This window comes from Rattus norvegicus, chromosome 9, assembly GCF_021556685.1.
Source record: "Rattus norvegicus strain SHRSP/BbbUtx chromosome 9, alternate assembly SHRSP_T2T, whole genome shotgun sequence".
Taxonomy (NCBI): domain Eukaryota; kingdom Metazoa; phylum Chordata; class Mammalia; order Rodentia; family Muridae; genus Rattus; species Rattus norvegicus.
Genome location: NC_141542.1, coordinates 108,776,464 through 108,790,502, shown reverse-complemented (window position 1 = coordinate 108,790,502; position 14,039 = coordinate 108,776,464). Strand labels below are relative to the sequence as shown.

The 14,039-nt window shown below is 50.4% G+C and overlaps 1 protein-coding gene across 16 annotated transcripts in view; it reads left to right on the top strand.

Annotated features, from left to right (window-relative positions):
• The first annotated feature begins 7,220 nt into the window (after nucleotides 1–7,220).
• Nucleotides 7,221–14,039, top strand: part of Kif1a (kinesin family member 1A) — an 84,315-nt gene continuing 77,496 nt past the window's right edge. For 15 of the 16 annotated variants that reach the window (XM_087566959.1, XM_087566958.1, XM_087566957.1 and 12 more), the window contains exon 1: nucleotides 7,221–7,321. The gene's annotated coding sequence lies outside the window, so the exon portion shown is untranslated. 16 annotated transcript variants of the gene reach the window in all.

Sequence of the window (14,039 nt, the reverse complement as noted above, 5' to 3'; positions counted from 1 at the left end):
AGCAGGCTCAAAACAAGAAGCAAGGTTGCCTATTCACACCTGTCTCTAAATTATTTATCGAAACATCCCAGGGTACCGGTTAGCTTTTGTCAACTTAATACAAACTACAGACATCTGGGGAGAGGAAGCCTCAACTGAGAAATTGCCTCCATCAGATTGGCCAATAGGCACATCTGTGAGACATTTGCTTGATTAATGACTGACATGGGAAGGCCCAGCTCCCTGTTCGTCCCCCTCACCCCTGGGCAGGTGGTTCCAGGTTGTGAGAAAAGCTGAGCTGAGCAAGCCTGGGGGAGCAAGACATTAAACAACAGCCCCCATAGCCTCTGCTTCAGTTCCTACATGCAGGTTTCTGCCTCCAGTTCCTGCCTTGATTTCTCTTCATGGTGCATTGCAACCGTAAACTGAAAACCCCCTTTTCTCTCCTTGTTGCTTTGGGTCATGTTTATCACAGCAACAGGGAGAAAACTAGAACATCTCACATCTTCCTCTATCGTCATACACTTGCAATTTAAAGAAAGAAAGATGTGGATAAGAGCCATCTGGCTGCGATATCTGTCATCTCATTGTCCGTGGTGCTTAATTCATGGCTAGGCGGCTGTCTTAGTAAGGGTTTTGCTGCTATGAAACACCTTGACTAAAATGCAAGTTGAAGCGGAAAGGGTTTACTTGGCTTGTTCATCATCAAAGGAAGTCAGGACAGGAACTCAAAACAGGGCAGGATCCTGGAGGCAGGAGCTGATGCAGAGGCCATGGAGGGTGCTGCTTACTGGCTTGCTCCTCATGGCCTGCTCAACCTGCTTTCTTATTGAACTCGGGACCACCAGCCCCAGGGATGGCACCACCTACAATGGACTGGGCCCTTCCTCACTGATCACTACTTGAGAAAAATGCCTTACAGCTGGATCTCATGGAGGCGTTTCCTCAACTGAGGCTCCTTCCTCTCTGATGACTTTAGCTTGTGTCAAGTTGACACACAAAACCAGCCAGGACAGGGACCTCCTTCATACTCTTTGTCCCTCTAGAAGCATTGTATTCAGCTGAGTAGGGTCTTCTTTAGACCGGAATGTATTTTAAGCTGTGATCTGCCAGAACTCCCAATAATTTCAGGAGAATGAATGTGTTATTTTGGCTTCCTGTTTGTCAATCAGGAAAGGCATTTGAACAAGTGGCTTCTTGAAGTATGTACCCGGGTCTCAGTGGAAGAAGAAACTGAACACAGACAAAGAGCAAGGCAGGTTACATATCTCGAGGCACACCCCAGTAGCCCACTTTCTTCAGAAAGGCCCCTCTTCCCAAACATTCCACGACCCCCAAAACCAGTGCCACCCATCTGGAACAAAACTTCAAACATAAAGCCTGCAGGAACAGTTCATGCTAGATGGTATCAAGCAGGAATCTCATTCTCGAGGGCTCTGTTCTTCTGACCTAACTTTCTCCTAAGACACTTTTATTTTTTAAGATTTATTTACCTATTGTATATAAGTACACTGTCGATGTCTTCAGACACACCAGAAGAGGGCATTAGATCCCATTACAGATGCTTGTGAGTCACCATGTGGTTGCTGGGAATTGAACTCAGGACCTCTGGAAGAGCAGTCAGTGCTCTTAACCACTGAGTCATCTATCTCTCCAGCCCAAGACACCACTTCTTAATGCTATCTCGCTGAGGGGTAAGTCAGTCTGGATGCTGTAACAGAATAGCTAAAGCAGGTATAAGCTTGGGGTGGGGGAGCATCCGGTAGGTGTGATCGGATATGAACTTATCTCTAGCCTTGCTACCCCCAAGGATTAGTGGATGGGTTTGAACGTTTCCAGCTTCCGGCCATGGTTTAAGCTTTCCGTGACAAACCTGAAATTGCCCAACAGCACACCAAATTTTGCTCCTTGGATCAAAACATACCCCATGTTTTTGAAGGTTTGAGAGGAGAAGCCCAGTCTGGGAACCAAAGATTTGGTCTAGGAGAAAAATACAGAACAAAAGATGGTCCTATACTCAATGAACTTTAGGACCTGTAGAAACTTTGTGGGGACAGAAATGGCTCTAAATATTTATCTTCTAAGCCACATTTTCTTCTATTTTCTAGTTGATGCTTGAGTCGAAGCGCGAGTGCACATCATCATGGCAAGGGGAACTGTTCTGCTGCCTTACCAGTCTAAGTCTTGTTTATTTGGATTTTCCTATGTGCCCAGCCCCAGGCTCAGCAGTCACTGGTGGTGCTGGTACATTCTACCTCACACTGCTGCCTGAGGGCCATTTTGTTCTCCCAGTAGCAGAGGAGGTCTAGACCAGGAGCTAAAACCCTGCAGAGGTCACACAATTGATGGAGGGTTGGGTTGACACCTGCCCTGGTTGTCCCAAGGCTGAAATTGTCCAGTGAGACCCTACAAGGCATCTCCTTCCTCTGTAGTAGAAGAGAAAGCCATCTTTCCCCCAAAGGGTTATTTATTTATTTATGTTTGTACTGAGGACTAAAGTTAGGTCCTTACACAAGACAAACACTTGAGTGCTTAGCTATGTCCCCTTGTCTTGACCCCTTCCATCCAAAGAATTTAGCCACAATGTAGCATGTAATGTAGTACTGGTTTCTTCCCTGTCATGGTGTGATTACTATGTTATTATTACCAGAAAGCATGTGGGGGTTCACTAAGGCCTCCCCACCAGTCATTATTCATAGGCTTTCATAGGCGTCTTCCTTTCGTAGCTGTAGATCACTTTAGTCAACACCAGGAGATTCTGGACTATTTTTATGTTTGAAAGAATGTGAAATTCTCCTGGCCAAGCCTGTGGGGGTGCTGCTCCCCCATGATGCTCACTTGGGTTCTGTTGATTTATTCGCATAACCACTCAGTTCATACATATTTTCAAGTTATTTGTGTAGAGTGCTTCTCTAACTCTAAAGCTGTTATTTTCTCTCTTGTTCCAATTTTATGTTTCTGTGTTCTTTCATGTTTTCTTCGAGTACACCAGTCCACAGTGTTTCTTCCCTGTCTTCTCCTCCTCTGTGGAGTGTATATGTGCATATATGGTAAAGTCTCACTCTGTAGGCCAAATTGACCTGGAAATACTGCAATTCTCTGGCCTCACGAGGCTTCGGAATAATTTCCAGCCTGGGTTCACGTTAGAATGCTTTACATCTCATAAATAATATAGATGTAAAAAAAAGCTTCAAAAAGTATGGAGCTGGGTAAGACGGCACACAGCAGACCAGAGGCTCAAGATCATTCTCAGCTGCGTCCCATACAAAGGAAGGACTGACTCCAGGTGGCGTTTTGGGCAGGAAGCCTTTAGAAGGTAGAGCCCTGTGGGAAGCTCTTAAGGCATCAGGGATAAAGACTTTGCTCCAGCAATGATCTGCAGCCCTCACCAGAGGGCCAAGGCTCAGGAGTCAACCCTCTGCAGTGTCAGAAACCTCCAGACTCATCTGCTAACACTGTTTTAGATAGTTTAGATAGTAACATCATCATCATCATCATCGTCGTCGTCGTCGTCGTCATCATCATCGTCATCATCATCAACAACAACAACAACGACGACGACAATGACAATGACGACTTGTTGGGGCTGGAGAGATGGCTATGTGGTTAAGAACACTTGTTGCTCTTGCAGAGGACCTGAGTCTAATTCCCCGCATCCACATTGGGTGGCTCACAACAGCCCATAACTCCAGCTCCAGGGGATCTGATGCCTTCCTCTGCCCTTCTTACCTTCACAAGGGTGTACGTACACTTAAGCATACATATATTTAAAATATAACTGGTATACAGGATAAATAAAAATGAGTGTTACGTTCAATAGCCATAAGAATAAAAGAGAGCATAATTCAGCGAAGAAGACTCAGTATACTCAGTGAGAAATAAGGATAACACTATTGAATCAATGGACATTTTATATATGACAATATAGCTGATTATCATAAGTGGATTAAGTCAGATTTAAAAGTAGAAGCAAAGGAGACTTAAACATTGCAAAAATTGACTGGGCTGTGGTGGCGCACACCTTTAATCCCAACACTCAAAAGGCCAAGGCAGGTGGATCTCTCTGAGTTCAAGGCCAGCCTGGTCTACAGAGTGAGTTCCAGGGCAGTAAAGGCTTCACAGAGAAACCCTGTCTCACAAAATCATAGAAACAAATAAACAAATAAATTAATAAAATACAGTAAAATAATAATCCAAATTCCAAGAATGGGTTAACAAAAAAAAATACAGTTTAGCATAAAAAGCTAACAGGGGGGCTGGAGAGATGGCTCAGCGGTTAAGAGCACCTGACTGCTCTTCCAGAGGTCATGAGTTCAATTCCCAGCAACCACATGGTGGCTCACAACCATCTGTAAAGAGATCTGATGCCCTCTTCTGGTGTATCTGAGGACAGCTACAGTGTACTTATATATAATAAAATAAAAAATAAATCTTTAAAAAAAATTAAAAAAAGAAAGCTAACAGGGACAGGAGAAACAGCTCAGCTGTTAAGAGCCCTGGCTGCGGTACAGAGGGCCAGCATTCAGTTCTCAGCACGCACGTGGAAGCTTATGGTTCTCTGCAACTCCAGTTCCAGGGAATCTAATGCCCCTTTCTTGTCTCTTCAGGCTCCTGCATGCATGTGGTATGCATACATTCTGGCCAGGACCTTGACCGAACATACTTGGTTGTCTCACTGTAATAAAGTTTAATCAGAAAGTGGTAACAAAAGATTACATATAAACACAACTGGAAGGTAAAATTGTTAAAGAGAGGTCACTAGGGACACAAAGAAACATTTAGATCATAATGATAACGAAAACATAGGAGTACATGTGTTAGACATGTCCACAGTAGGACTGTAGAAGGAGTCCTGCTTTAAATAGAAACTGTATCTACTTTAAATAGATACTGGAATTTTAGGATTGACAGGCCTTGAAAGGGCTACAAACAGAATTCAAAGATGAAGGAAATACAGAGGGCAACAGAAATAAGTAAAATAAAGGGTAAACCAAGAAGATTCACAAAACTAATGTTGGACTTTTGACAATATTTTAAAAGTATACTGAAAAGAAGAAATGGGAGCTGGCCAGAAGGCTCGGTAGGTAAGTGTTAGCTTCAAAGACATGAGGGACTGGAGTTCAGATTCCCCCCCTAACCTGGCTCTGTATAAATGCTGGGTAGGTGTGGTGGCTTGCCTGTAATTCCAATCTGAGAGAGAGAGAGAGAGAGAGAGAGAGAGAGAGAGAGAGAGAGAGAGAGAGAGAGAGGAGAGACAGAGAGAGAATCCCTAAATAGAGCTGAAAAAATAGATATGCCAAGTTAGCAACCTCTGGGTGGGCAGCTGAGGAAGATACTCAGTATCAACATCTGGCTGTTACATGCATGTGCACACATACAGTGCATCTGCACACACGTGTGGTCTCACTCATGAATGCATCACACACTCCATAAAGTGGAAGGAATACACACACACACACACACACACACACACACACACACACACACACACACACACAGAATTAAAAAAAAAAAACAGACACAATAGGCCTAAGAACAGTGTGGTGGTCGTCTTCCACTGGCAACCTGACTGGAGTTTAAACTACCAGGAGGACTTTGTCTATGAGGTGTTTTCAGAAATACACATCCTAAACATGGGCAGCGCTGTCTCACGGGCTGTGGTCCTGAACTGAATAAAAAAGGAAGTGATCTGAGGCCAGCATTCATCACTCACTCTCTACTTCCCTACTGTGGACACGACGTGACTGGCTGCCTCTGGCTCTTGCTAACTCGCCCTCCCAGAAACACGCCTTCCCGCTGCGATGAACAGTATACCTTTTCAAGCCGTGCACTACAATAAACCCTTTCTTTCTGTTAGTCGCTTTTGTCACAGCGAGGACCAAAGTAGTGAGCATCCCTCCATATACAAGCAATTCAAATATTCAAACGAGACGAATGCCTAGAAAATGCTTTGCCGGGATTAAGAAGCGCAGCGAAAAATGGAGTCATAAACACCATGACCTTCTGTTCCTGCCATCCTTGAAGGCATCCTTATTCGGGTGATATTGGGGAAGAGAAAGGGGTGAAGCTTCCCCCCACCCGGGCTTTGGAAGGGGGGGATGGGAAAGGGGGGTAGTCTCAGTCAGAAGATGGAGGGTCTGTTTACAGGGCTCTTGCTGCACAGTTGCGAACTGAGGTTGGGCACCGCCTCCCTCAGGCTGCTGTGGATTAAGTGAACAATCATTTAAAGGGCCCAGCAACTGCCAGGGGCAAAGGATGCTGCTGGCAGGGGCTTTTTTGAAGAGGAAGCTGGAAACCCTAGTTTTATGGTAACATGACGTCATCACTCCCACCACCGCAGTGCGGGGAGTCCTGGTGGGTGAGCTGACCATAGACTTTATCGGATTTATTCAGCCCTGGGCAGTGGTCAGCCCTGTAGTTCACCGAGCTGCGAGCCAACCCTTACTGAAAAAAGAAAACTCAAGGAGACTTGGTGAAGGCTGGGGTTTGCCATTGAAGATCCTGGGAGGCGTCCAGGGTTGAGGTCCAGGGAATTTAGGCTGGAGTGACAGTGTGTGATGACGGCCTATGACCCAAGGTACAGGGATGGGGACAAGGAGGAGGTCTCCACCTGACGGAAGGATGTGGGAGGGAAAGAGGTGCAGGTTAGCCTGTGGCGTCATTCCGTCAGCAGAGCTGTCTGCAATGCTCTGACTTTCCCGTGGTGATCTGGCCCAAAAGCCAGAAGACATTTTTAAGACCCACCTGTTAACACTTGGAGTCCAGATCCCTAACCCGCCCCTAATCCCTCTTCAGTAAAAGATGCGCCTCAACCCCACCCCAGATTTTTTTGTCCCCCTACGATAAGCAATTGTTGATGTCTCTCGTCCGTACAGATGGATGTTTTATAGTTTTTATGATTTCAATTGAAAGCAATCAGCTTTCGGGGTCTGCAGGCAGATTCAGCTGGGCGCCACCGGGTCCCTTTCCTTTGGGAATGAAAGGCACTGCTGAGCGATGGGGTGCTGCACCCGATTACGGGCGTCCGTCTCCCACCTCTCACTGGTGATGTCACAGCCCAGCCCCAGCCCCCTCCCGCTCCAACCTCGTCTCTTCTGCAGCCGCTACGCCCGTCCCTCTCCCTGTGCGACAAACCAGCTGGCGGCAGAGGCTCGGACGCAGCGCGCAGCCAACCAGCGCGTCGGGAGGGGTTTGGGGCGGGCCGGGCCGGGGGCGCGGAGCTCGTCACGCGGTGCCACCGTCACAGCACCAAGAGCAGCCAGCAAGAAGCATCAGTTCCAGGCTCGGGGACCCTCTCCGGTACCAGTGCCCATGCACGGCCATCACCAGTGACGCCCGAGAGGTAAGGCTACGGCCCACTCGGCCTGTCGCCATTCCGGTTCACCATCCCGCACCTGTCCCTGGCATCCGGAACCCGCACTAAATGTGCATCGGATGGGAGATTCCGGGCCAGCGCCAATGCCCTTGTCGCAGCCCGAAGCGCGGGCTTGGAGCTGCGGCTTCCCTTCCCCCGACCGTCCTCCGCCTCTTAGAAGAACAAAGGGGCGAATTCAGGGGTGTCCGTGCTCCCTGCGAAGCTTTTCAAGGGTCCCAGAAAAGACTTCTTTGCTGAGACGCGACACTTGGCCCATGTGGGTGGAGGTTGCCAGCTCGAGGAACAAGCAGATCTGGGCACAGCCTCCTTTTCCCCTTATCCCTCCACTGCAGAGATGCTACCCAGAGGGATGCGACGGAGCCGCGGGGGAGGGGAGGCAGGGATGAGGAGTAGGGACCAGGACGAGGCTAAGGGGTGTCGAGACGGGGCGCGGCTGCTGATCCAGGCCCTAGGGGACAGTGCGCGGGGCAGCCGCTCTGGTCCCCGGTGGGGGAGGGCAGATGCTGGAGCGGACTGCAAAACAGGCGGGCGGGGCGGGGGATGCGGCGCCACGGCCAGGCCACCGGCTTAATGCGCACTTGGTGACTGCCCATCACTCCTAGTGCTCTGAACGCTCCTCCCTCCTGAGACCCCATTTCCCTTCCAGAAAGACACAGTGCGGGAGGAACCACCCGCAGACACGCCTGGCGGCTACAAAGCCAGTGCCCCAGTAACAGGTGTGGTCGTGGGCTCGAGGGAGGGGGCTGAGGGACCGGTCGTCAGGGCTGACAGAGGTCTCCGGGCGTCTGGCGTCAGTTGACTAAAGGAACATTGCTGGTGAAGACCCTCGCATTCATTCATGAAGCCATTCCTCTCCCCAACTGCTTCCCTGGGGAAGGCCACCGCCCTCTGTTCCCGAAGGGACAGGGACCACATTAGGGCGAAGGGAGAGGGTGGGTCTGCGGTGCAGTTAGGTGCAGGCTGTTGGGGGCCACAGGAGCGGGAGGGGGAGGGGACAGAGGGATTGCCAAGTCATGGGGCCTGCTGGGCGCCGGCGCGACGTCGCCGGGGCGCGGACCCGATGCGCGCCCACGTCCCCAGGAATGGGGATTTTTTCCCCCAGAGACCAGAGGACCCGTACCCCAGTCGCTAGCCTTCCTAAGAAGGGACCGCATTGCTGGGATTAAAGGCCTGCTAGGGCAAGAGGATTGGATCAAGCGGTTGCTGGTGGAGGAGGTGCGGAGAGTCGCTGCTGCCCGCAGGGCTAGTGCTAGTCCAATCCTGGGGAGCCGCAGACATAGCGCAAGCTCCCTCGGAAGACGCGGTCACTCCGAGCTGGCCGAAGGAGGCTGTCAGGGCAAGGTGCCCAGCCCCTCTGTCTAAGGAAGCAGCGCCGGCTGCAGGGAAGCTGTGGGGTTCAGGGGGGCTGGGGCCGCACCTGCGGCGGCCATTTTGCAGGTGTGGCTGGTCACCTGCCCCAGTCAGGCTAAAGGGAAGGGGTGGGCAGGGCAGGCGCGGAGCTGACAGCGGGTCGTGGTGCAGCAGGGTGAGGTGGGCTGCAGGGTCCAAGGCGGGCCTCAGATTTCAGCCTCTGCGCGAGCCTGGTCCTCAGGAGGTTCCTTGCTTTTGGTGGGTGGGGTCACTATCCAGGTCTTTTAAGGCAGAGGGCGGCAGGAATCTCAGGGTCCTCTGGGTGTAAAACCTGAGGAGAGCCCTGTTCCTTAGGCAGGAACCTCTACTAGAGGCTTCCTCTTGTAGTGAGGGTGAGTCTGAAGGACAGATCGTCCTTCTTGCAAGGTTTGTGGGCCACTGATCAGAGAGGCTGTCTTCAGAGATCCCAGGGTGAGAGTAGGAGCTGGCAATATGCCTGTGGGGTCCGTCCCCACTCTCCTGAACCCCGCCTGCTGTTCTAAGGCCCTACTCAGAGGGAGCATGGAGCCTGCAGACTGCACCAGCCTCAGACAGGTGGAGACCTGTGCTCTGCACAAAGCTAGAGCTGGATTCAGTCCCAGGCCAGTAAGGGGGTGGGGGAGGTGGTCTCAGGATCCAGCCTGTTCTGTCTGTTCTGTTGATTGTGTGCTCTGCAAATGCAGCAGGGCAGTCCTCCTGTGGGCTTTTGTGCAGGGTTTGGGGGGAGGGGCAGCAAAGACAGGGTAGCCGATGAGGCTGACTAGCCCTAGGAGAAACCCAGAGGGTTTCATGGAGGATCATCCCACACAAAAACTGCCTTTGGGCACAGTCCATCTCTCTAAGAACTGGGAGGGGCTCAGTGATCACCTGTGGACCTTGATGAACCCAGACCACACTGAGTTGGCAGATTGACGAAGCTGTGGTTTGCAGCATATGGAGGCCTATATGTTCCCTAGAGCATGGGCAAACCCAGGGTTCTTAGACTTCCCACTGCCCACACTGGACAGTACAGACTCCCCAGCCACACCTGATGTAGCTGGCCTGCCTGCCGCTTCACTCCTGAGCCCAAACCAGGGCCACAGGCCTGTACTTGGCCTCACTGACTACTACTCTCCCCGGCTCATGGTGACTCAGGGAAGGGCTGGCTGAGCCAGTCCTGTAGGTGAGGGTACTGCAGGGATGGAGGAACCGGTCAAGGTCATCAGCAAAGGCCGTCCTGATTCCTTGGCCTCCTGACTCCTCTCAGTGCCTACCTCAGTCCCTTCAGCTGGTACTCAGTTCCTGAGTTTCCCCTCAAGCAAAGCCTATACACCCTGCATTCAATCTTATCCCAGGAGTAGGGTGGGCAGGCCATAGCATTTAGATGGTCTGGAGGTCCCCCCATATGCTGTCCTTCTGCTCAGATTTCAGGACTCACATCCACCTATCTAGATATCGTTAGTCCTACCCAATGCCAGGGACTCGCAGCCAGTGATGACAGCCCTGGTTCTAGAAACAGGTAGGCACTTAGGACCAGTGACATTAAGTAGCTGTGTATCCCCCTGTTCCGACTGCCAGTGTCCTTTAGAAGCTGGTTCCCACTGAGCTCATCTAACCTCTCAACATCGTGGATTGAGATGGTGATAAGTTACCCATCTAAGGGTGGCTGGCTGGCAGGCAGAGACAGAATCAGGGGTTCTGGTACCCATCTAGGACTTCCTGGGTACCACTAACCTTGTGCTGGGACAGACCATAGGTCAGCTCAAAGGGAGGGGGCTCAGGAGCAGTCAGGGTCATTGAGACTCTAAGGGCTTTATCTGCTCCACTTTTGCCTTGCGGGGCTGGCCACACACACCAAAGACAAACACCGTAGCATGTTCACATATGTACACATTTGCACATGTTACACTCATGCACACAAACACATGTGTAGACACACATACACTCAGCATCCTTGGGTCACTGGGTTCTTTTTTTGTTTGTTTGTTTGTTTTGCCTGTCTGAATCTTTTTCTGAATAGCTCTCTTCTTCCAGCCTTAGACCTCTCTGAACGGTGTCTTGGGTGTTGCCTCCTTCAGAAAGCTTGCTGTAAGTCACCAGCCCTCCCCCGCCATCTCTCCTCTCCCTTGTAGGCTTAGGGCTGGGAAGAAAGCAGGGGAAATATATATGCTATAAGTTGAACTATGCTATTGAGTGCGCTCCATTATCTGATGGTCTCGGATGCCAGTGAGGAAACAGTAGCATGCCCATTACTCAGATGCAAACACTGAGGCTCCGGGGAAGTCATGCTCAACATTTCCAGGCTGCAACCCATTGCTGCTCTTTTAGTGCCTTCTGTCCACTTTCAACCCCTCTCATCTGTCCTCCCTTATCCTCTTACATCCCCACTCCTCACTCCTTTCAGGGGGGTGGGCCACATAGTGTCACCTCCAACCATCCAATAAGATTCGGTGAGTACCATCTTCGATAGCAAAAGCTCGGAATTAGCAGCCGGCTACACTGACATCTGGAGTAGTCTTGGGTCTGTGTATTTTTGAGGCTGGCTTGTCAGGGCTTCCTTCCCTTTGGGTGGAGCTCCCTGACTATCCCTATGGTCCCCTCCCCTTGAGGGGATGGAGATGCTCAGAAATGACCTAGTAGGGTGCCAGGATTCCCTATATCCACTCACCTTCAAGTGAGCCTCAATTCCTATCCTACCTGTCACCAAGTCAAAGTAAGACACTAAGACAGGGCCAGTGGGCATCAGCTTCCGAGGCTATTACCCTAGGTAGGGAAAACGTGGCAGCTTTGTGTGATTGGCTCTCACTCTCTGCTCACTTCTCAGTCCAGGGCCACTGGCTGCAGGGCCCCAGCATGGGGCAGGGCCATAGCAACTACAGCAGGTGATTCCAGGGCATGGAGGAGCGAAGAGGAACATTGGCCTGCAGTCTTGTTTGCCTGTGAATTACCTCCATACTTCAGCATGACTTTTTTTTAAGGTGTATTTATTTTAGTTTAATTTTATGTGTACATCTGTGCATGCTTGGTACCTGAGAAGGCCAGAAGTCGGTGTCCCTGAACTGAGTTACAGATGACTGTGAGCCACTGTGTGGGTGCTAGGAATCGAACCCAGGTCCTTTTGGAAGAGTAGCCAGTGCTTGCAACCACTGAGCCAGCCCCTGGCAGGACTTTCGTGGTCAGGGGTTTCTCTTTTTCTACACCCCAAGATATCCTTTTCTTTAATTGTGTGGGTTTCTTTTGTCTCTGGGTTTCCACAGCTCTGCTGAGACCCCTCTTTCCTGACACTCCAGGCCTGAGAGCCACCTCCCTGTCTGGCTGATTACTATTAGCCACGGTGCACCACCTTCTGTCAGTTGGGCGGTTGAGTCTCTGATTCTTGGCCCCATTGGCTGTCTGTCAATGGCTTCTATCTTGCTTTGCTGGGGTACGTCCTTGGGAGACTGTAAATGACTGACACATGAATCCGTGAGTGTGAGGGGCTCTGCTCCATCCTCACCCTGGCGGTGACTCATTTCCTCAAAACTCTGGAGGATGCGGCTTCATAGGCCTGGGCATCCAGGTGCTTATGAGAGTCTTCCTCTGTAACTTTCCTCTCTCCAGAATCTTCATTTTCCACGGCGTTCTACCCGTGCACTTGGATAGGTCTCAGTGAGGTTGTGGTCAACGATGCTTCTGGGCCATTCTAATGGAAGATCAGTGAGCCTCAAAGAGAACCTCTTCTTCCCACCTTTTCTTCCTCAGATCCCCGTGTCACTGCCTCCCCGCCCCCTCCGCATTTGCCTCCTGGTCTTTTCTGTTTCACGGGTAACTTTTCGACGATGTCGATTTCCAGTTTTTGGATTGAAATTCTGCGTGTCACCTTTTCTACATTCTGCCTCTAACACACTGCCTTTGTTAACTCCAACCGCTTCCATCTCTAGCGTCCTGCTCCCATGGTGGAAGATGGCTCTTTCTACAGCGCGTTGAGTGTGTAAGCACAGGCTTCGTTTGCTGTTTAGTGTGTCTGTGGCTTCCCTTTCCTATGGGCGCCATTTTCTGCTGCTTTGCTTAAGCATTGCAGTTTATACATTTGCTCTACTCAGAGAGGCTGGGGTCCTCCATGGTACACACACCTCTTGGGACCTAGTGCCTGAGGAGTGCTTGTGAGTCCTTTGCTTCTTCTGAGTGGAAGCAGGGATCCTTCACAGACTCAGTCCCAGCCGATGGGGTGGCTGCTTCCAATTTACCTACTCAGCCCCAAAGTTTTGGTTCCAGACTCTGCCCTGAAGGTCATGTGTGCTCTTTAATACTTGTGGAGGAAAAGCATACAGCGCCTGCAGATGACCCCAGTGACACTATTTATTCTAAGGGGGGCGTGGGATAGTTTCAGGTTGAGCTATGCGCCTCTCACCTTCCTGCAGATTCTTTGCGTGCCTAAGCGTGAACCCCAGGAAGAGCACCACAGGAGTACCACCCCCACCCCCAGCCTTTGCTTCATTGTATCACTTCGGGCATCCCTGGTCTTTATTCTTGATGCTATGATGACTTTACTGCGCTTTCTCCCATTTTATGAGGTCTCAGTGTGACCCGCAGGCCTGATTGTTGATTGGTTGAGGGTTCCCTCCTCACTCTTTGGGGGTTTGGGGCATGGCCTGGCCTGCCTTTGACTCTGTGCATCCTTTGAGGTATGAGTAAAACCCTATTTCAGATTTTTTTCCCCTCTCATATTCTTTGAAATGATTCAGTGTTCAGGAAGAGGAACCTGTTTATGCCATGTTCTTCAATGTCTCTGGCGTGTGAGTGAGTGAGCATGCATGCTTGTGTGTGTGTGTGTGTGTGTGTGTGTGTGTGTGTGCGTGTGTGTGTACATATCAGCCCACTGGCTTACCTTAACTGTAGGTAGATCTCTAGGTAAAGACTGCTAGGTTGCTAGGGAGGCCCTCATGTGTTCTCTGCAGACTTATCCTTCCCTGGTGGCCAAGAGCACCTGCTACTATGCTCACCCAACTTGTCTGCCTTCTGCATCAACTTGATTCAAGTTCTGTAGCTATCATGCAATACCTGAGACCATAGAACCACTAAAACACAGGGGCTCATCTGGCCCACAGTCAAAGAGCATGGAGCCTGCCTTCACTCAGCTATGGTGAAGGACTTATTCTGCATCTAAAAGCTGAAACTATCCTGCTCAAGGCAGAATAAGTGTGCCAGAGAGCTTGACTTTATATTAAAGCTGTTGCTGTGATGATCTGTCAACCCACGAATCCACGAATGATCCATTTCCTCATCCTAAAGATGCATTAACACATGACTCTGGGGATTAGGTTTGAGCCATGGCTGT